At 44.8% G+C, this 22,224-nt stretch overlaps 1 pseudogene; it reads left to right on the plus strand.

Annotated features, from left to right (window-relative positions):
• Positions 1–20,435: 20,435 nt before the first annotated feature.
• On the plus strand, positions 20,436–22,016 carry LOC136501734 (5-pentadecatrienyl resorcinol O-methyltransferase-like; annotated as a pseudogene).
• The last annotated feature ends 208 nt before the right edge of the window (positions 22,017–22,224 follow it).

Genomic DNA, 22,224 nt, shown 5'->3' on the forward strand with positions numbered 1-22,224 from the left:
GCCGGTGGCTGGAGGTACGAGTTTCAGTGCAGCAACATGGCAGAGTCATTTAATAAGTTGCTATTGGGGATACGTGGTATGCCTGTGAATGCAATCGTTCAATTCACCTTCTATAAGCTTGTTGCCTGGTTCAACGATAGACACGCCCATGCATTGCAGTTGCGGAGTGATGGAGAGATATGGGCTCCGAAACTAAAGGCACATCTAGAGAAGGCAAGAGAAAGGGCTGGCACACATGAGGTTGCATGCTTTGACCACGCCATAGGGACTTATCAGGTCGAGCATAGGGGCAGTACAATGTCCGACGGCGAGGTCCGAGAGTCGAGGATACATGTGGTTGTCCTCTAAGATTTCAAGTGCACTTGTGGTAAACCTAGGCAATACCACTTTGTATGTTCTCATTTGGTGGCAGCAGCTAGGCATCACAACTATAATATCGAGAGGAGGATACCTCACGAGTTCAGTGTCAACACGCTTGTGAACACATGGAGCCCCCGCTTCATGCCTTTCCAGGACCCTAGAAAGTGGCCTCCATATGATGGGCCAAAGTACATTGTGGATCCAGCTTACTGTTGGAACAAGCGTGGATCAAGGTAGAGGACGAGGCACAGGATGGTTATGGATCAGATACCCGGAAGAACTAGGCGTGGGAGAGGAACTCCATTTGTTATTGATCCCGAGCAGTACGAGTGTGGCAAGTGCGGTAGACTTGGCCATAACTCACGAAGTTGCCGTTGGCAGATTAGTGAGGTAGGACTATTGGTTTATAGTATTATTTTATATTTGTCTTATTCATATATTTAATTATGCATGTCTCAATTTATGCTTGTATTTGTGTCAATTACTTATACATTTATAAGTTCATGTTTCATTGTATATTGGAATTCTAATTCATTCACTTTTTGTAGGATGGAGCAATTCCACCTGCTCGACCCGACGTACGAGGCAACCCACCGAGGACGTCTCGTTGCGTTGGGGCAGGTAATAATCTATAAGTTTTATTCGTACATGTGTTCGTGAAGTAACATGTGACTATGTTTTATTCGATGTAGGACCTTCCGCACCTTCGTTCTAGGACCCACAGTGGGTTCTTGGACATTCGGTACGATGATAGGTACACTCCTTTCCTGCAAAGAGCTAGCCTGGATGTCATCTCCTTTTAGGTTCATCATGGGTTGCCCAAGTTCAACTCAGCGGCGATAACCGCGTTGGAAGACAGGTATTAAAGTGAATCATTGCCTCCATTCATGGCCATTTGTTCATGCGATTGACTTTTTGACAAGTAATCTTGCTTTGTCTTAAATATAGGTGGCGGCCGGAGACTCATAGCTTCCACCTACCTTTTAGGGAGATGACAGTCTCACTCCAGGACTGTCAGAAGATGCTAGGCCTAAGGATTCATGGCAACCCAGTCACCGGGCAGTGTAGGTTAGAGGGCTAGAGAGCACGAGTGGAGGTCTTCCTTGGGTGTGAGCTTGGCGAGCAAGGGGCTCGCACTTCTAGAGTTCCCATCTCCTAGCTATGTGCAGAGTTCGCACAGTGCCCCGAGGAGACAGATGAGGAGACGGTTGGGTACTACTACCGGGCGTGGATCCTACACCTTTTTGCCTATGTTCTCTTTCCCGACGCCATGGGTGATAGTGCGTCCTAGATGTGGATCCACTGCCTCAGTGACTGGGACCAGGCGGGTCAGTACAGCTGGGGCTCTGCAGTCTTGTGTTTTCTATACCGACCGCTGTGCGAGGGGTGTCGTCGGTCTACATCCAACCCGTCACTTGGTGGATGCGTGTACCTGTTATAGCTGTGGATGTGGGCTCATCTTCTAGTTGGTCATCCAGAGGTTCTGGCTCATCGTGAGTGGTTCCAAGGTCAGCCTCCATGTCGCTAGCCGATGTGGGCATACCTTTGGAACCAGGTCAGGGTTCCGCACACGAGGATAGACCGGGCGTATATTGAGTACACGAATGAGCTAGATACGCTGATGGCGTCTAGTGTAAGTAAATTTTATTTTCCATGCTGCTTTGAAAAGGATTAGTATACCATCTAACATCTTTTTTGGACATGTTGCAGGTGGAGTGGGAGTCGTATGGTGGAGAGGATGCACTTCCTTTTCAGCTGAGCAACGTCTGTGGGGCCGATGACTACTTCTATAGGATGAGGTGCCCTCTAATCTGCTTCTATGCTATCAAGTACCACCTGCCAGATAGGGTTGCACGCCAATTTGGAGTGAGACAGCTTTGGCCTATGGCTCTGTTCTCGACTGGCATTGACTTACACAAGTAAGTGTTTTGATATTTCAAATGTCTCATGATGATGGTCCATTTCTATTAATATGGTGACACTTACGTGGATTCATATAACGATGACATACGTGCAGGTTGGATCGTCAGAGGAACAAGAAGATTTTTGACTAGGAGAGGCACCACCAGTCCTACATTGAGGAATGGGAGGAGATGCATGACAACGTGGACGACAACAATGAGCCGCACATGAACCATGAGTTCAGGCGGTACCAAGCTTGGTACCAGCGTACGACACGGTGCAGGCTGAGGCTACAGTGGACCGAAGCTGACTACGCCGACATCGAGTCCTCCGACGATGAAGACACGGCGTACGACCAGTCGACTCGTGCAGGAAGGCAGGTGGAGGCAAGACCGATCTTGGACAGAGTGGTAAGCCAATCGCCTTATTTTTTTACGTTGAGTTACATAACAATACATTCGGCGTTCTTGGACCAACATTAGGAGTTATCTATTGTAGTTAGTGCAACCTTCGAGCCGTATAACCCTTATAATAAGTTAGATTCTTGTACAAAAGAAAACAAAACTAAATGCTATCTGTTCAGAAGTATTATTATTGAGAACTTTGTTGTAGGGCAATACACTGAAATGCTTAGTTGAAGAGATCGAGCGCGTTCGGCCGAGAGTCAATGATGACTACATACTTGGCTTCCTAGACGTAACATTTAAAATATTCTTTCAAACATATCATTAATACGTTATATTCTTTCAATTAACATAGTTTTATACAACAGAGGCTGTCACGTCGTCTACGCCGTGCGGCTAGTCGTTGTGGTTGCATGACAGACACGACGCAAGACATGTACGTTCCTTCCGTAGGAAGAGGAGGCTTGGGTTCCTCTAGTCAAGCAGCTACAAGGGACGGGGATGAGGACGAGGAAGATGACGACGACGATGATGTGGACAAGAGGCACGATGAGCTTGGCCCCTCTTAGCTCCATGACACTCCCTCGACTCATCCTACACTGCCTCTAGGCACTAGGTGACGCCATCCGCATGACCCTTACACTCCAGGCACCAACGCTCTGGGTCACAAGGGTAAGGGCAAGAGTAGGAGGCAGTGAGGGATGTGGTAGGTGTTAGTATGAACTATTATGGATTTTGAATTTACTTTTCTGTAACTATTCAGGACTGTATGGACATTGTGGACTATTTGGACTTTGCATGACATATTATGTTGGTTGTGATATTCGTTGTGGTTGCATTATACTCCTTGGATGATTAAATGTTTGGAATATATATTGATGTCTCTGTTTGTAACTGTGGATGCTCCTAATACAAGACCGTATCTTGTGAATTTTTTCCGTGAACCTTTAATCATACTACACTTATACAAAGGCACAAATGTAGTACACAGATTAACTATAAATTTATTAGAACGTGTATAATCCAGGAAATATTGTACATACGCTTTGTAGATGAATCTAGGATTACCAAGCAACAGTGAACAAATCTATGCTTTTCAGACAACAAACATAGACTTTTCAGATACACGAACAGCATCGAATTATCACATCACTGATATAGTACTGGCATGCAAGGAAGCACAACTCCACTCTATCTCCACCATCCATCTTATGACTGTTTGATCCAAGGGCTGAGGTGAAGAGGCACACAGATCGCTGACATGGCACATTGAGAGGCCTCCATTCCTCCTCTCAACCTATAAATAACCACTCACTCCCTCTCATTCACACAAACAATAAGGAAGAAGAACACTCCTCAGCATTTGCTTTCGTTGCAGTACTAATGTCTGGAGGGTCGTCCAGAGGGAGAGGAAAGGGGAAGGAAACTACCTAGGGGTGGGAGGGTCCTCTTGGTCCTGATTTCTTTGAGGAAGCTCTTTATGAGAGATTCCCAGTTGAGAGCAAAAGTGATTTCACCAAAGAGACACCACTGAGAGGATACGATGAAAGGAAAGAAGAGTGGCCAAAATGCATGCATGGTGAGGACTACCTAGTGCAGATGTTCACCGAGGGAATAGATGGAGGTCATCGTTTCTTCAAATGCCCACGAGCACGGGTAATTGCTATTACTATTTGTTTCTTCAATATGTTTGTCTTGTATATCACTTACACGACATACTTATTATAGTCTTCCTTGGCCGAAGAAAACTGTGGGTTCAGTAGGTGGGTCGATCCTCAACCTATTTATCCACATGCGGAGTACATCTACTACCTACAGGACCGTATCTTCGATCTAGAAAGGGAAGTTAGCAGCGGTTACAAGGACGACAAACAGGACGACAACAATAATGGTGCCAATTCACAGGAGGCACTCTACAATGATCCATATTGCACCTGCCCTAACCACAAGAACAAGGGGCCTCCCCCATCACCCCCGCCACCACCACCACCAACAACGGGAGGATACTATAGAGAAGGTGCAACACAATTTGCTATGTGGCCACACTACTAGGATGACTTTATCTTTTTCACATGTACCCAGGTTTAATTACCTAAGGCATGTTAGGTTTAATTACCTAAGGCATGGTTTAATTACCTAAGGCATGTTAGGTTTAGTCAAAGAAAACTCTGTACCCAGGTTTGGTACATATAGTCACATGCCATTTAATGTGTTTCGTGTGTTGATTTATATAATGTCATACGTTGTTAAGTTTTTTTGCAGCACGTGTTCAAATTTAAATACGCCCGTATCATTAACGCCCGTATCATTAAGCAGAATATTAAGACCATAGATAATAAAAACAACCACATAATGAAAAGTTCGATACTATGCCACATTACACAATATATTAATACTACAACTACGTGCCGACAGTAGACATAGGGGCAAATGCACTTCTAAATCCTCAGTCTGAAACGTACTGAGTAAGCAACTCATCATTCTCAGGGTTTATCATAGCTCGATCTCCACAATCGCATAGAGGAGGTTCCTCGAGTCGTCTAACTGCGGCTAGGTGCTTCTCCTTAGCCGTCATTGCCGGAGGGTTAGGGGGGGTGGAACCCACCGCTTGAAGTGCTCACGTGGATGTCTCCCTCTAAACCAATCATCGAAAAAGAGGTACCTAGGATCAAACTTGTCTACACCATTGATCCACTAAAAGAAAAAGCACCTCTCCTGGTCCTACACAACAAGATTCTAACAAAATATTAGTACCATACTTACATAAATAAAAAAAAATGATAGTGCAAACAATTTCTTACATTAAACCGACTACATGTGTAGAAGCAACACGCGGCTGTGTCCGGATGTTTCGACTGAAAAATATGGGCCAGGAAACCACAGTCACAGTTAGGGACAGGAAGGTCAGGAGGGATGGGGGCATCTTTGCTAGACGCGTCGGGGTATAATTCTCGAGGACGACCCCGTTTTCGCCAAAACTCCTCCTGAAACATTTCTTGCATCTAACAAAATGGATGTAATTTAACAAACATAAATCAAAACATCACAAATAAATATCAATGAGAACCATAACTACAATACAACCAATTTCGTTCTAAGAACCGAAAGCAGTTACCATTATACCCTAAACCTAGGGTTTCTCATTTGATCCACAACAATGAACCCATAACATAACTACATGCGCCTAGGTTTGCTAGCTTTTTCAATGCCTTGGAATCAACCTACGGTTGTATAATACATATATTGAGGGATACAATGAAACCCTAAGTGATGATGATTCTTAGGTTCAAAAATCCGACTAATATATACCAAATCGATGCGAAAAAAACAAGGAGGTGAGCGAGGATGTCTTGCTCTCGAAGATCTACGGATCAAATCAAGGTTTTCAAGGTCCAATATGTTGATTCATGAGGTAGGGTGAAGTGGGGAGAGAAAACCCGAGAGGGAGGAGAAAGAAGAGGAAGAACGCTCGGGCAACAAGGTTGGGCTGGGGTTAAATGCAGGGACCTCGGCGCCACTCAGTATGGCACCGAGCTTGGCGCCAGTCACTCTGGTGCTGAGCCCCCTGGCAGGGCATCGACCGTGCTTAGGAGCTCGGCGCCAGAGACGGTGGCGCCGAGCTCAGTGCCAGCATAAATGGCGCTGAGCTAAGGGTCCATTTCCTGAATTCTTTCTGCCAGGGGTCTATTTGTGAGAAACTTTCAAAAAAGGGCCAAATTGTAAAAAAACGGTTGCTTTTGTCAACAAACATAGAGTTGTAATACTCAAGTTGAAATTGAGTGTGAAAGCGGTGATCATCAACTATTTCATCCTTGGCATATCAATTCACGATCATTGTTGGAATGATATTTACTATTTGATGGTATGATCACGTGCAAGCTTCATTCTTCCTATCGAGGACTATCCTACGTATAATGTGCAAAACTTTAAAGCTAAGTCAAAGATTGATTCTATAAAAAAAGTCAAAGGTTTATAAAAAATGGGGGTAAGTATGAAATTAGCTAGCAATATAAGATTATGAGAGTTAATGCATGAATCCCATGTGACATCCATATCTAGGTCCTAGAAGAGCTCGATCACTTTCAGATCTACAAAAAATAGCCTCACTCTACAAATTTTTTGGTAAACAACATAGCCCCATGAAATCTGGATTGAGGATTCACCTAGATCCCTCGTGGATCTGATATTCACCAAAGCATTTGTACAGCTCCACCTCCCAATCTATCTCACCGCCACTAGGGCTCCATGCGTCAGAGCTCTCCATCTCTTTCTTCTCCCTACTGTGCAGCACAGCGGGGCAGAGGAGATGGAGCTCGCTACTAGTATCCTCGCGCGGGCGGGCATAGTTTGCTCATGGCCGACATACTCGGAGGTGGGCGGGCGCAGCCATAGTAGCCCCGGCCCTAGCCAGCGGGCGCACCATGGAAACTCAGCCCCGACCAGTGGAGCATGGTATCAACCAGCGGGCGCGGCCCTGTCTAGTAGCTTCAACCTTGGCCAGTGTGGCCCCGACTGGCGGGCGCAACCTTGGCCAAGGCAGGCACGCCCCTAGTCGGTGGGCTCGTGAGCGTGGCGAAGTGACCTTTCCAGGGACGTCGACAGCTAGCATGGGCAGGATGGCTGGCCGGCGGGGTGCGCTGTGGCCCACATGGATGCTCGGTGGGTTCTTCGTGACAGAGCTCGGGAGGAAGAAGCGACCGGAAGAAAAATAATCGAACTGTTTTTCTATGTAATGAGTGGTATGGTGAGTAATTTTGTCCAACTCTACCAAACTTGGATTTGGTGGAGCACCCCTGAGCTATTCCCACCAATTTGGTGAATCTAGGGGCAGATTCACAATTTTGATGGAGTAGATCCATGGTGGAGCTGCTAGATCCAAAAGCGTTTGGCTACAAAAGTTGGATCCTAATGTAGTTTTAGTGAATTTGGAGCTGGTGGAGCTCTACCAAATAGCCCCTTAGTAGCTAGATTCGTAGATTTCATGGAGCTCCTCAAGAGGTGTTCCAAAAACACTTGCATTATTTTGTATCTCCTTGTGCGGTTGGTGGAAATTACCTACCATAGCCACTGATGACATGTAATTTCAGTTCTTTTTCTCCATTTGCCTCCCCCCTTTCCCTGCCATTGTACCCAATGCTGCCAATGCCTCTACACCTCCGGTGCCCACCTACGACCGCTTCTCGTCTCCTGGACAAGGCACCCCTCACCCTAGCCACCGCGTGTTGGATATATGGGCCCGGGGTACGTTCACCGCTTGTGTACCCGAGCCATGCTTGTCTACGAGGCTGAAGACAACGAGGGATGAGGCCTCTAAACGTGAGGCAAATCCACCCGCTTGGAGATCAAGTCATTCTAAGGATATCTGATGCCATTATATCTAGGCGATCATCCCCTTGACCCACTTCCAAAGAAGGTCGGTAGGGTTCACTATGAAGCATTTTAAAGTTTACCAAACAAGTTAGTAGCCGCTAGATTTTCGTGGCAAGGGGATATAGAGCCCCTTTCATATGGCACATTTCGTGCAGGCTATACACTTAAGAATAGAGGCTACACTATACCCAACTTGTCAAGCCCCTCTTGCGCCTTTCATGTAAACACTAACAAGCTAGAAAAGGTCCTCATACTTAACTAATTAAAACCAGAGCCATGTAGCACTCATAGTTGTACTGTAAGTCTCAAATGGTCACTTACAGATAAGTCCTTAGGGAGGACAAGAGCAGCATGTATAAAGCCAAATGCTCTCACCCTTTATTCATGTTTCTCGAAAAGCATCTTTTATTTCTCGTTGCATATTCCATTAATCAAGTTACAGTTCATGATCATAATTAATTGAGCACTAGCATATGCTGCCCATATGCAAACAATTCCCGAGGTGACAAGGAACCAGGATATCAAATAAGATAATTCCCTACGGGTATCAAGGTAGACACATGCATATGATTAAGAGATATTTACCTGTATAGCCTTGAAAAAATGGCTCTTCCTTGTATAGCCCGATTTTTTTTGAACTTACCTGTATGGTCCCAAAATGAAATTATCTTCCTTCTATGGCCTTCCGTTCATTTTTAGCACTTGACAGTGTTAAGTCAAGGGTAAAATGACCATTTTACCCCTGGCGAAAAAATAAAATACAGAGTTTTGTTTGCCTATTGTATATTTGGAGTAATATTACGCAATTAAGTTTAATATGAACTTATTTGCGTAATATTATAATAGGCAAAGAGGGAAAGAGGGTGAAGGAAAAGAATTCCTTTTTTCATTTTTCCAAATTTAATTTTCCAAATCCATTTTAATATGGATTTTCAATTCAGTTTGAGTTTGGATCAAACCAGATAGTAAAAAAACAAATGCACCAGCATAAATGCAACAACATGTGTCTAGCCTTAGGATTGATTTTAACTCAACAAAAATTATTATTTCCTATGTTTGAATGCTCACACAATTACATAATTTAATCAATTCATGCTATTTCAAAAGAGTGCAATTTTAGGGTGTTACACTCAAGCAACAATGGGAAACCATGACTGTGCTGCTATCTTTGTTGTTTGCTAATTATTTCTTGTTGTACACAGGGGTGACGCCTGATTGAGGTATTTCAACTACACAATCGATCAAATCAATCTACTACCTCTCATTTGCCTTTGTAGCCCTATGTTGCTGTTCATCGCTTGATCCGACGAACAAGGATGGTGCCCTAGGCTTGCCGCCGACCTAGGGCAAGCCGGCTACATCCTTGCCCCGACGGGGGTGGGGGGGGGGGGGGGTCCCTCTCGGACGAGAGCTTCGACACTTCCTTTGCTATTTTGCTTAGAAAGTAGCCGTTCTTTGTCACGCAATCACCTTGGTGGTCCATTCTTCACCACGAAAGTGTGACATCCTCGCTGCATTCTTCGGTCCGTGATGGCTCGGGCGATCTAGCCCTAGCTGGTGTGTGCTCCGCGATCAATCCGGTGTCAACATCTTTAATAGAATTACTTTATCTACATCTTCGTCTACATTCATATTGCAATACACCTTCCATTTGTGTCTGATGTTTGTTTAATTGGTGTCTCATGTATTGAAATCATTAGAGAAGACTCTTATACACATTTTCTTATCATTATTAGCTTGTTATAGAGTTACCAATTACTTTGTATATTTTTTCGTGCCTATTCGTATTCTTTACCTTTGCATTGTAACTTGGTAGGCATATGTTTTATCAAACCTTAACTATGTATAAAGGTTGGAAATCGACATGCTAATCACTTCGTGTACATAGATATACATATATGCATAGTGCGCTAAACGCTATGCATGCATAGCCTGAGTCAGTTTTTCTGTATATTAACAATAACATGAGTGACTCACTTGGAATCATTATAAAAGTACCTTTGAAAACTTTTTTAAAATTGTAGATGTAGATAGTTTGGATTTAAGGACATTTTATATTTTTGTTAATAATATAGTGTGGGTGGGTAGTTCAGATAAAAATTTATGGGTTACATTATGTTATTTTTCAAAATAGCTTATGTGGTAATTTCGAAGAATATTATGGGTCTACTTGAGGTTCCTTTTACATAATAATGGTATTGGTGAATGGTTTTGATGATTTAGAGGATGATTTAGACTACTTTTACAATTACAGATGTGGGTACTGCCGATGATATATTTTATTAATATATTAATAATTAAGTGGCCTCACATGATATTTTATTAATAAACCAACTAAGTGTCGCTAGGGCTAATAATATTTTATTAACCAACGTTACCGTCCATTGATTTTGTCCGCACAACAGAAGTTGTTATCGAAGTTTTTTTTTCTCTCAAACAGTTAGATTTAATAAATGCCATTTTTAATGTGTATAATGGTAGATGTGGGTAATTTTGTAGAAAACAAAATAGATCTAACGGTCACTATGTAACAAACTGTAATATCCACATAGCTGGATCTTTAAGTCTCATATTCATAGAGATTGGCCCTCTCTGGCCATGCTCAATCTTCATCCTTTGGAGTCTGGAGCGAGATTGAGCATATTGTTGGCATATAAAAGTTGTGTCAGCAATAATCCGTTGCTTTGAATAATCAAGCGGCATATTCCATTTGAACAGCAACCTTGGCACTTTCATTATTCTGCATGGATTTGATTTTGTTATTTATACAGAAGTAGTTCATAGAGAGAATATGATCTGATCAAGGCCGCTTTGAGTATTGTAAGTCAACTAATGCATGAGCTGCCCATGCTATGTGAATTCATAAACTATTGTGTGCAAAATCTCCCCTCATGGCCTCATCCATCGGAAGACTTAACCCTCAAATTTAATTGGGTTGGTAGTATTGTCTATAATAATGTTCTTATTTTCCACACGGTTGATATCCTACATCTCAAATGGATCAAAATTTAAAGGATCTTCTTTTATTATTTTTTAGATAACTTTTATGGTTGAGATCAGTAAACAAATTAGAAGCAATGTATAATGCAATTTCAACTATTATCTCAAATAGTGTGCATAAGCCAGATCATTTCTACATCGTTCATCACGCATAACTTTGTTAGTATATTTTCATTTTTACTTTAGTCTTGTTTACTTGTTTTCTTCTAACCACACTGGTCATTACCTTGTGGTCAACTTCTCAAGGATCACAAGGCATACATCCACTACCGGACAGAGCATCTTTGCCGAGGGAAAATGCTCGGGCACTCGGCAAAGAGTCTTTGCCGAGGGCCCAGCCCTCGGCAAAGACTCTTTGCCGAGTGCCAGACCCTCGGCAAAGACAAGCACACGGCAACAATAATTATTTGCCGAGGGCTAAGCCCTCGGCAAAGGGCCGGCCCTCGGCAACACCGCCTGACACGACATCCATCCCCTGCCGTCAATCTTTGCTGAGGGCATCACCGTTAGGCCCTCGGCAAAGACTTTTTAACCGTTTTTGAAAATTTTCTTTTAAAAAAGTTGTTGCCGAGTGCCCCTGGACCAGCACTCGGCAAAGACAGTCTTTGCCGAGTGCCAAGCTGGCACTCGGCAAATTTTTAATTTTTTTTGTTTTTTTGACCCCAAATTTTTTGTTGGGCCCGCCTACATTGTTTACAACTTCATGTTCAAATTTGGTGCTTTTCTAGTTTTTTTGTTATATTTAGTTGATTAATTTGATTATGTTGAATTTTTATATATAATTCAAATTTGAACTGCAAGTGCATGGAATATTGTAATCTAGTGCTTCGAAAAATGTTATTAATGGTATTTGGTGTATGTTGAGTCTCTATCCACGAACTCGCATCAAATTTCGTGCATCTTCTTTACGTAACATGACGAGCCACTTGCCGGAAAAGTGTTTTAAAATTATATAAAGTCCATACGAAGTCCGAAAATCACGAAACTTGTCGAGGTGTCATGTTATCGCATGTGTAGGCTGTGGTAAAAAATTGAGAATGTTTCGAGCAAGCTGCGATGTCAGATGCATAAAACCCAGACATCTCCACATGTGAAACATTAAAGTTTGTATTGCAGGCCAAGCTGCAGGCCCAGAAGCTCGTGGTCGAGGCTCAGAGCGCGCAGCTGCAGGCCCAGAGGGAAGCGTTCGCGGCCCAGGAGGGGAGGATGCAAGAAATGGAGGCCTTCATGCGGAGTGTCCAGCAAGGGGGTGTACCTTTGCTGTTGGCAGCTCCTCCACCGCCTACTCCTACAGCCACTCCTGTAAGTATGAAAGTTCACTCTTACTAGATGCTTCCTTGACATACAACCGTGGTTGACATAGAAACTTACTAGATGCTTGACATAGAAACTTACTACATGCTTGCACTAGCTATGACATACAACCATGCTTGACATTCTCAATTTACTAGACACTTGACATAGAAACTTACTAGATGCTTGCACTAGCTATGACATACACCAATACTTCACATAGAAACTTACTAGATGAATCTCACACATGCAACCTCTTATCTTTTTTGCAGCTTCCGTCGGCGGGTTCGAATAACCCCGCTCATGCGTCACCGAATGATGGAGCCTTTGCTTCACTATCGTGTCATAGGCCGTTTTTTTGAGAAGTTGTGCTTCGTCATGTGCTTGGACTTGAGCTTCACTTGTGGTTGTGACTTATGCTTGGACTTGATGGACTGTGGTTGTGAATTTGTGACTTGTGGTTGCGATATGTTGTTATTTGAGTTGTGGTTGTGATATAATGTGTGAAAATGGTTTCGTTGTGATATATATGTGATTATTGTGATATATATGTGACATGTGATATATATTTGAACTGTTTGTGTCAGTGGAATGCAAAAAACAAAAAAAAATTGCAATTTCAGTTGATTTGCCGAGTGCAATGGTCATGGCACTCGGCAAAGCTGAGAAACTTTGCCGAGTGCCAGGACATTGCACTCGGCAAAGATTTTTTTTTTAAAAAAGCAAAACATCTTTGCCGAGTGCCAAGCTGGGGAGGCACTCGGCAAAGAGCTTTTTAAAAAAATTAAAAAATGTCTTTGCCGAGTGCCCTACCGCCGCGGCACTCGGCAAAGAGTTTTTGAAAAAAAATAAAAAATGTCTTTGCCGAGTGACCTAACTATCGGCACTCGGCAAAGGCGCCATCAACGGAGCAGCGCCGTTGACGGCTGCTTTTCTTTGCCGAGTGTCGCCGTTGGCCCTCGGAAAAGGCTTTGCCGAGTGCCCGACAAATGGCCCTCGTCAAAGAGCCTCTTTGCCGTTAATTTTTTTTTCCGAGGGCTCTTTGCCGAGGGCGGCGCTCGGCAAAGCCTTTGCCGAGTGCCCTAGGCCCTCGGCAAAGAGGCCGCCTCCAGTAGTGATCATGGCAGTGGTGGCGGTGGATTTGACTAAATCGGGTCTGATTCACAGGTTATCAGTTTTGTCAAACTTTAAAGATACATCTATATGGCTATATGGGTGGCGACTCCACAAAAGATTTGCGTAGAACACTAGAATATATTTATACGTGGGTTTCGGCTAAGGCAAGTTTTTTTTATCATTTTCATGATTTATTCTTAGTTCACAAATAACTCTAGGTAAATAAAAAATCATATTCAAACTATAAAAAATTCCCAAAATGTGGAAAAACACTAGAGTTGGATTAGGCCCTAATGAATCCAGCTGTAATATTTGAAGCTCATCACAAAAAATATGTTAAGTTACAATCAAAGGATTTTGCTAAGACGAAGATGAAAAAATGTCATAGAAAAAAATCTGAAAAATCCTAGAAAACCACCAATCGACACCTAAACATGCTTTAAATGATTCCATGATTCCAACACATTATGCAAATGTTATGAATGGAAGATTTCAAACATAAGCCTATGTCAAATTAAAATAAATTTTAGAAAATCATTTTTGTTTCCAAATTGTTTTCTTACATACTAAACTTAAAATTTTTTAGAAAATATAAATAGCATACTTTAATGATATCATGTGTACGCAAGCGAGAAATGTCATCTTTTCTCTTCTCATATCAAGTGAAATTATTATGTTCTGGTCCAAACAGGTCTTTCTAGAGCTGTGTGATATAGGCCACGAGAGGTTCTCTCTCAGATTATCTTCATCAATCACTTAGAATTGAGATTGTGCATATTGTTGGCATACAAAAATAGGGTCAGGAATCATCCATGTTTGAAGAATGAGGTGGTGGCGGACTCCATTTCAACAGCTAGCATCCCTGGCAGGTAATTATTCTTCAAGAGTTGATTGTGTAATTTATATAAATGTAGTCCATTATGGAGAGAACATGATCACATAGAGGCCACTTTGAGATAGTTGTATATTGATGCCAACTATTTGAACGTGTATATTATGTCCACGGTCCTAGTGAAATATTCAATCGTAGGACATGCATCTGTTGCGAACGATTTGATAATAAATTCATCAATTATGGTGTGCATGTGTCCTCTCATCCATCAAGGACGTGTTCAGTTGATGTGCTCCCAGCCGTGTAAAACTGAGCGATCAACGTATTTAGTTTGCAGCATGTCTGCATGAACAGATGCAATTGCATGAGTATACTGAATACAGGTTGGCAAGAGACGTCCAATTTGAGCTTCACTTGCAAGCCAAGCCCGGTAGATGCAAGGATGATGTGCCGGGTACACGCGTTAGTCTCACCAGTCACGAAGATTGCATCGGCTTATGCATGCAACCAAACATCATCTTAGTTTTTCTTTTTCTTCATCCTCTCAACAAGCAGCTTTACCAAACACTATCTTCGCTGAAATATGGTTCCAATCATCATCCTTCGTCTCCTTATCTTAGTGCAGCTAGCGCCCAAACGTCCGGACGTCCTCCTACTCCCTGCCTGCTACCACCTCGGAGACCACCCTGGCCACCGGCAACCACACCGATGACCTCACCCCCAGCCGCCCACCCCCACCGCTCCTTCCCTGCCCTTCCCTAATCCCAATCCACTAGTGACAACTTACCTCCTCCTCCCTTCCCACCTCCACCTCGGACGCCACCCTAGCCGCCGACCTCACCGTTGGCGAACCACCCCCGCCGCTCCTTCCCCACCCTTCCCTAATCCCAATCCGCCAACAACCTAAGCTGGGGATGCGCTTGAGGAGGACTCCCAACGCGCTCTACCAATAAAGCTGTCCATCCATGACCTAGTAGCTCTTTGCTTGTCGAACTAAGCACTAAGCTTCGGTGGTAGTCAAGGAAAGGGGCAACCTAGTCGTGCTCACCAGGCGTCTCCCCATCCAGACGGTCGAGCGAACCACCAAGTGGGTAGGGCATTTCGTCCTTAGGCTCACCCTGTGCAAGGTCAGTTGATGTGCTTGAGAGACCGGTCGAGCTGCACGCGTGGTCAGACGCGCCTTCCTTAGGTATAGCCGCCACTTGGTTGGTCGTCCTATCTATGGGTACGGTTGGCGCTTGGCTCGACCCATCTCAGCCCTGAGTTGGGTTGGGGGGGGGTGCCGGGCATGCTTGTCAAAGATGAAGTAGCACAATGGCTTCTGGTGGTGATCATTAGTACCTCACCTTCTCGGGCCGGTTGCCTGGCCATTATATCAGCGGTAGCTTTTAAGGGCTCGCCTTGGCCAGCCGGTGTGCTCATGGTGGTGTCCGGACAATGGCTTGGTCTGGCCTCCCCCTTGAGTCGGATCGAGGGAGCGTTGAGGCTATCCATGAACACACTAGGCGAGGGCCAGCCCTGGGTGGAGGCTAGCTTCACGAGAGCATCCGCTTCCTCTCGTTGTCGCACCAGAGGATGTGATGGAATTCGATTCCATCAAATCTTTCCTCCAGCTTATGGACTTCTTCATAGTAGGCCTCCATCTTTTCAGCCCGACAGGTTGACTCCTTCATCACCTAGTTGATTACCAGCTCGTAGTTTGCTTGGAGGTAGAGGTGGCGTGCCCTGAGGTTGACCACCGCACGAATCTTATGGAGGAACGCTTCATACTCAACAACATTATAAGTAGCACGAAAGTGGAGCTAAAGTGCATACCTTAGCTTATCATCGCTCGGGGATAAGAAAATACATAGTCTGCTCCTCCATCTATTTTGCCATGAAGTCGGTGAGGACCGAGGACTTGATGGCAGTGCAAGGGGCGTAAGAGATTGTCGAAAGAATTAGCTCCAGCAATACCTAGCAGCTATTCATGTCAGATGAATCAGATGGATAGCACATAGGACACAAGAATTATACTGATTCAGGCATGTGGTGCCCTATGTCCAGTTTGAAGTAGCTTCTCTATGTATTTGTATGCTCGGTTACAGTGGCTGCTACATGTAGCTATGCCCTAGAATGTAGTAGATGGGATCCTAATCAGGAGGCCCCTACCCTCCTTATATTGGGGAAGGGTTATATTAGGTTCGATCGGCTCAAAGGTGGGTTTGCTAGTTTGTTACATGGAATGCGCAACAGAATGATTCTATCCTATCGCCTAGATATGACGGCATCGAATATCCTTGGAATGACTTGATGTCCAAGCTAGTGGATTTGCCTGGCCATCATGGGCCTCATCCCACGTCATCCGAGTAGGCATGGATCAAGCATATGGGTAGCAAAGTTACCCCGGGCCATATATCCGACAGAGATGTTGAGGTCCATGAGCTCCAATCCCCACTTGGCGATGCACCCGGAGGACTCACGGTTGTTTATGATGTCAACCAAGGCACTGGGGGACACAATAATGATGGGGTGGCTATCAATGTAGTGACAGAGCTTGTGCTTGGTGATGAGCACGGCGTAGAGCAGCTTCTTGTCTTGCGAGTAGCGGGCTTTGGAGTCGGAGAGGAACTCGCTGATGAAGTAGATAGGTCTCTAGACCTTGAGGACATGGCCCTCCTCCTTATGCTCGACCACCAAGGCTACGCTTACTGTGCGCATGGTGGCAACAACATAATGGAGTAGGTTCTCCCCAGTAACCAGGGAGACTAGCACTAGGGGCGTGGTGAGGAAACTCTCCTAAGCATGAGATGAAGCTACTGAGCAAAGCCACTTGTGATATTCTAGGCTCCTTAGAGGTTCTTGAATGGCTCAATGTTGATGATGGCAGAGATTTTCTTGGGGTTGGCTTCGATGCCATGCTTGGACATAATGAATCCGAGTAGCTTCCTAGATGGGACCCCGAAGACACACTTCTCATGGTTAAACTTGATCTGGTTGGTTTATAGGATCAAGAAAGTTTCTTCAAGGTCAGCCACCAAGCCCGATCTTTTGAGTATTCACCACAAGGTCATCGACATACACCTCATGGTTCTGACTGACCTCCTTCTGGAAACACTTCTGCATGCACCGCTAGAAGGTTGCCTCAGCGGTCCTTAGGCCAAAGGGCATCAACAATAGTAGAAGGAGTCGAAGTGGGTGATGAAGGAAGTTGTGAGCTAGTCGGATGGCTTCATTGCGATCTGGTGGTACCCAGAGTACGCATCCAAAAAACACAAGGCATCGCACCCCACAGTCAAGTCGACCACTTGGTCGATGTGGGGTAGAGGGAATGGATCTTTGGGGCATGCCTTATTAGGGCTTGTGTAGTCAACACACATCCTATACTTCTCGTTCTTCTTCTTGATCAAGATAGGCTTGGCTAGTCACTCGGGGTGTTTCACTTCTTTAATGAAGCCCATGGCCAAAACACTAGCAATTTCGTCTCCTATCGCCTTCCACATCTCTTCATCAAAGCAGTAGAGGCACTGTTGGACGAGCTTGGCCTCTGACTTGATTTTGAGGCAACGCTCGGTGACCTCATGAGGTATTCCAGGCATGTCAGAGGGTTTCCATGTGAAAACATCGGCATTCTCACGTAGACTCTCTGAGGGCCGCCTCCATTTCTAGTGGCAATCTGACTCGAATGCGAACAACATTGCTAGGGTCTTTGGTGTCAACCCTGATTGCCTTGGTGTCGTCTGTTGGCCTAAAAGTACTTGTTGGGAGGCCTCTCTTGCTGTGTGGGGCCTCTTCCCTTAGCTGGCGCTAGATCTGAGCGAAATCAGCGGCGAGCACTGCCATGGTCGTGTGCGTTGCACCTTCATGCTCATAGAGGTAGGCCTTAGGGGTAGGGGAATCCACAATGATGAGCCCCTATGGTCTGGGCATCTTGAGCTTCATGCAAGCATTATGAGGAACATCCATGAACTTCGCATAGCATGTCCGCCCAAGCGCATGGTAGGTGCCCAAGAAGTCTACCACATTGAAGGTAAGGACCTCCATTAAGAAATTGGTTGGTTCCCCTAATGTGATGGGGAGTTGGATGCTCTCGAGAGGCATGGCCTGCATCCCGCGGATGATCTTGTAAAAGGGTGCTTCACTCGGGCAAAGGCCCCCTTGAAATCCCCATGCGGTCCACGGTGTCGGCGCAGACGATGTTGATCCTGCTTCCGCTCGGCACATGGTTGGGTAGTCATGGCGGTAAAAAATGATCAGCACCTCTGACCACCGCAGGCGCTGGGACTGCGCAGGCGCGACCACGTGCCCTCCAGCCGAGACACTTTTTGCTACCGCTAGGACTTAGGGATCTCTTCTCCCCTAAATATGATGGGACAAATTTGGCTTTCGGTGGGATGATGATCGCATAGGACCCCGGCAATGGTGGCGGGGGGGGGGGGGGGGGGGGGCTGGCCATGCCGCATGATTGGGTCAGGAAGGCGGCTCGGTGCGGGCCGATGTTCTGTTCTGTCGTCTGGAGTGGTGGCATGCCCGAGACCCTTCCAGAGTGCCGGTCTGGTGGTGTTCCGCGCCTGCACGGGGGGTGCCCACCGGTGTATGATAAGAACTTGAAAGCAATGTCCAAACAATGTGTCCAATCTTTCAAGGTAAAAAATTTCAGCAACAAAATATTTATCAAGCAGCCTTTTCAGACAATAAATAATGTGCAGCAACTAAAATCCTCCGACTAACGTGAGCCGCAGCAAGGCAAATCAGCATCAAACTAATAGAGTATCGAAAGAAATCAATGTTCACCTCCTTCAGCTATGACACCAGGCTATTGGTTTAGATTAATTTAATGGTCAACACCAAATAGTACAACACCAGTAGCACAAGAGGATCACACAGTTCATTGTCATGTAACAAGAAATAGAGACAATGAACTCGTGCTATACGACAAGAAACAATTTGTCGAAACCGAATTTCCTTAGATAAAGATAATGCATTCACCAAATCTGAACTAATAACATTAGCAAAACTCCACCATCCATAATCAATTTGCATATCTTATCTTGAATTTTGCACTTCGGCTGAAATATATTGGACCGTTGTCCCTTCACACTAGAAGCGCTACAATCAGTATGTATTTCCTTTGCCATCATAGATAACCCATCTGATGCATCATCTGTATCATCAAGTTTAAGCTCAGACTGTGTATCACAAGAGGAAGCACTAGGATGCAGCCTAGATGCTAAAGAATCAGCACTCCCATGTATAACTGTCCATTCGGGCACTTCAGCCGTCAACAACAACTGAGAGTCTTATTTCTTCATTTTCTTAGAACTATCAACTAGCTTGGTGGTAAGAGAGTTTGGGCCACGAGTAGTAGCTACCTTTTCACTTGACAAGTGGAGAACAAATTGGCGTCGTAGCACAAGCTTCATATCCCTCCATGTCCAACTAGGGAAATTTTTGTCCCAAACAAGCCACCAAATCAAAACATCTCTAGCAAATGTCTCTTCTGCATAATACATTTGTAGAGCCGATTTGAGTCCACGACCCCCCAGAAGGAATCCTCCCTATAATCTTCTCAATCATAGTACTCCTTGGGACTTGTTGCTAGAGATATAGCTTTGGCAAAAATTTAACCTCCTTCAGTATTTTCAAATCAGCCATCATATCGAGGAAGCGAAAAGATAGCAAAAAGTATCGTGAGCAACCCAGTAGCCGATACCAAATCAAAAGAACTCAAAAGCGATGTCCGAATAATTTGCCCATTGTTTCACTCTACAAAAGCTCAACAATACAATATTTATCAAGCAGCCTTTTCAGACAATAAATAATGTCCAGCAACTAAAATCCTCCTACTAACGTGAGCAGCAGTAAGGCAAATCAGCATAAGCTAATAGAATATCCAAAGAAATCAATGTTGACCTCCTTTAGGTATGACAACAGGATATTGGTTGAGCTTAATTTAATGGCCAGCACGAAATAGTACAGCAGCAGCAGCAGCACAGGACGATCGCACAGTTCAATGTCACGTAGGGGAGGTGTCTGCAGGGCCTGGCCGATTTTCTTTTTGTTTCCGTCATGAGAGGGCAATGATATATATATACATCTTGTTGATGCAAGCTAACACTTGGGTTTTAGTCTCTGCTAGCTTGGTAATCCACCGTACCCAGAGGCCACAACACAATACAATGGCACTCAGCAGCGAGGACACTAGGGAGTTGCTCCAAGCCCACGTCGAGCTATGGAACCAGACCTACGGCTTTATGAAGTCGGTGGCGCTCGCCGTTGCTTTGGACCTCCGCATCGCCGATGCCATCCACCGCCGCGGTGGCGCCGCCACCCTCTCCCAGATACTCGGAGAGATTGATGTCCGCCCATGTAAGCTTCCCGGCCTCCGTCGCCTAATGCGCGTTCTCACCGTCTCAGGAACCTTCACCACATCGTCCAGCCATCAGCGGAAACCATGTCATCGGAGTCGGACGGGCATGAGCCTGTCTATAAGCTGACAACAGCGTCCAGCCTCCTCGTCAGCAGCAACGGTGGCGGCGAGAGTTCGGCGACGGCGAGCTTGTCTCCTATGCTAAACCACGTTCTTAGCCCCTTCCGTGACTCGCCGCTCAGCATGGGGCTCACTGCGTGGTTCCAGCATGATGAAGATGAACAGGCGCCTGGCCCGTGCCCGTTCACCCTGATGTACGGCACAACCTTGTGGGAGGTGTGCAGCCGCGACGACGCAATCAACGCGTTGTTCAACAACGTACGCCATGGCCGCAGACAGCCACTTCCTGATGCAGATTGTCTTGAGGGAGTTCGGCGAGGTCTTCCATGGGATAGACTCGCTGGTCGACGTCGCCGGCGGGGTTGGGGGAGCCGCCATGGCCATTGCGGCGGCGTTTCCGTGTTTGAAGTGTACCGTACTGGACCTCCCTCACGTTGTCGCTAAGGCTCCTTCCAGCAACGTGCAGTTTGTTGGGGGTGACATGTTTGAGAGCATTCCACCAGCAAATGTTGTCTTCCTCAAGGTATGTCGTCATGTAGTTATATATGTTTCTTTTCTACTATCTTGTATGCCTATACTGCTAAAATTCAATTTGCGAGTTCAAATACTCATTCAACGAACTGCCTATTGAATTGGTTTTGAGTTTTGGCCGGCCCTGGTAACAGTTAATACAACATATTTAAGTATATATTTCTAGACTTAAGGTGTCATAAATCTTTCGAAACCTAGAGACAGTTGAGACTTGAGAGTGGAAGTTGGCAACAAAAGATCAAATGATTCATAGGATAGATGAAATGGAGCTTCTAAATCGTGTTAGAACAGTAGGCACACACTTAGCTTCTAAATACGTCAAAGGGGCCTACTGTTTGAATTGAAAGAACAACAAATCGGAAGGACAAATGTTTAATTTGTTCCTGTGAAACTATCCAGACATAATGCTCAACAATTGGCTTATTATTGCTTTTTTCAGTGGATTTTGCATGACTGGAGCGATGACGAGTGTATCAAGATATTAAAGAATTGCAAGCAAGCTATCCCTTCTAGAGATGCAGGAGGAAAGATAACAATCATTGATATTGTGGTTGGGTCTGAGTCATCAGACACCAAGCTTCTGGAGACGCAAGTAATCTATGATCTCCATCTCATGAAAATTGGTGGGGTTGAACGAGATGAGCAAGAGTGGAAGAAAATATTCCTCGAAGCTGGATTTAAGGACTACAAAATTATGCCGGTTTTAGGCCTCCGATCGATCATTGAGCTATATCCATGAATGCTCAGCAAACAAGTCTGCTAGAGAAATAAAAGCATATGGCATGTTGAGTGTTCTAGTGAATTCAATTTATGTTGTTGGGAATGGTGAAATTTCAGTTTGACCCTCTCTGAATGTTACTGTTTGAATTCAATAAATTTCCTTTTTATGTTTTAGCCTGATAGTCATATCACACCGTGGCACCCTTCTAAAGAGCATGACCAATTGT

Source organism: Miscanthus floridulus, chromosome 13 (assembly GCF_019320115.1).
Source record: "Miscanthus floridulus cultivar M001 chromosome 13, ASM1932011v1, whole genome shotgun sequence".
Lineage (NCBI taxonomy): Eukaryota > Viridiplantae > Streptophyta > Magnoliopsida > Poales > Poaceae > Miscanthus > Miscanthus floridulus.